Raw genomic sequence first — 1,482 nt, 5'->3', positions numbered from 1 at the left:
GTCTATAGTCTAGTCTATAGTCTATAGTCTAGTCTATAGTCTATAGTCTAGTCTATAGTCTATAGTCTAGTCTATAGTCTAGTCTATAGTCTAGTCTATAGTCTAGTCTATAGTCTAGTCTATAGTCTAGTCTATAGTCTAGTCTATAGTCTAGTCTATAGTCTAATCTATAGTCTAGTCTATAGTCTAGTCTATAGTCTAGTCTATAGTCTAGTCTATAGTCTAGTCTATAGTCTAGTCTATAGTCTAGTCTATAGTCTAGTCTATAGTCTAGTCTATAGTCTAGTCTATAGTCTAGTCTATAGTCTAGTCTATAGTCTAGTCTATAGTCTAGTCTATAGTCTAGTCTATAGTCTAGTCTATAGTCTAGTCTATAGTCTAGTCTATAGTCTAGTCTATAGTCTAGTCTATAGTCTAGTCTATAGTCTAGTCTATAGTCTAGTCTATAGTCTAGTCTATAGTCTAGTCTATAGTCTAGTCTATAGTCTAGTCTATAGTCTAGTCTATAGTCTAGTCTATAGTCTATAGTCTAGTCTATAGTCTAGTCTATAGTCTAGTCTATAGTCTAGTCTATAGTCTAGTCTATAGTCTAGTCTATAGTCTAGTCTATAGTCTAGTCTATAGTCTAGTCTATAGTCTAGTCTATAGTCTAGTCTATAGTCTAGTCTATAGTCTAGTCTATAGTCTAGTCTATAGTCTAGTCTATAGTCTAGTCTATAGTCTAGTCTATAGTCTAGTCTATAGTCTATAGTCTAGTCTATAGTCTAGTCTATAGTCTAGTCTATAGTCTAGTCTATAGTCTAGTCTATAGTCTAGTCTATAGTCTAGTCTATAGTCTAGTCTATAGTCTAGTCTATAGTCTAGTCTATAGTCTAGTCTATAGTCTAGTCTATAGTCTAGTCTATAGTCTAGTCTATAGTCTAGTCTATAGTCTAGTCTATAGTCTAGTCTATAGTCTAGTCTATAGTCTAGTCTATAGTCTAGTCTATAGTCTAGTCTATAGTCTAGTCTATAGTCTAGTCTATAGTCTAGTCTATAGTCTAGTCTATAGACTAGTCTATAGTCTAGTCTATAGTCTAGTCTATAGTCTAGTCTATAGTCTAGTCTATAGTCTAGTCTATAGTCTAGTCTATAGTCTAGTCTATAGTCTAGTCTATAGTCTAGTCTATAGTCTAGTCTATAGTCTAGTCTATAGTCTAGTCTATAGTCTAGTCTATAGTCTAGTCTATAGTCTAGTCTATAGTCTAGTCTATAGTCTAGTCTATAGTCTAGTCTATAGTCTAGTCTATAGTCTAGTCTATAGTCTAGTCTATAGTCTAGTCTATAGTCTAGTCTATAGTCTAGTCTATAGTCTAGTCTATAGTCTAGTCTATAGTCTAGTCTATAGTCTAGTCTATAGTCTAGTCTATAGTCTAGTCTATAGTCTAGTCTATAGTCTAGTCTATAGTCTAGTCTATAGTCTAGTCTATAGTCTAGTCTATA

This window comes from Lucilia cuprina, chromosome 6 (genome assembly GCF_022045245.1).
Source record: "Lucilia cuprina isolate Lc7/37 chromosome 6, ASM2204524v1, whole genome shotgun sequence".
In the NCBI taxonomy this organism is placed as follows: Eukaryota; Metazoa; Arthropoda; class Insecta; order Diptera; family Calliphoridae; genus Lucilia; species Lucilia cuprina.
This window is presented reverse-complemented; position numbering follows the sequence as displayed.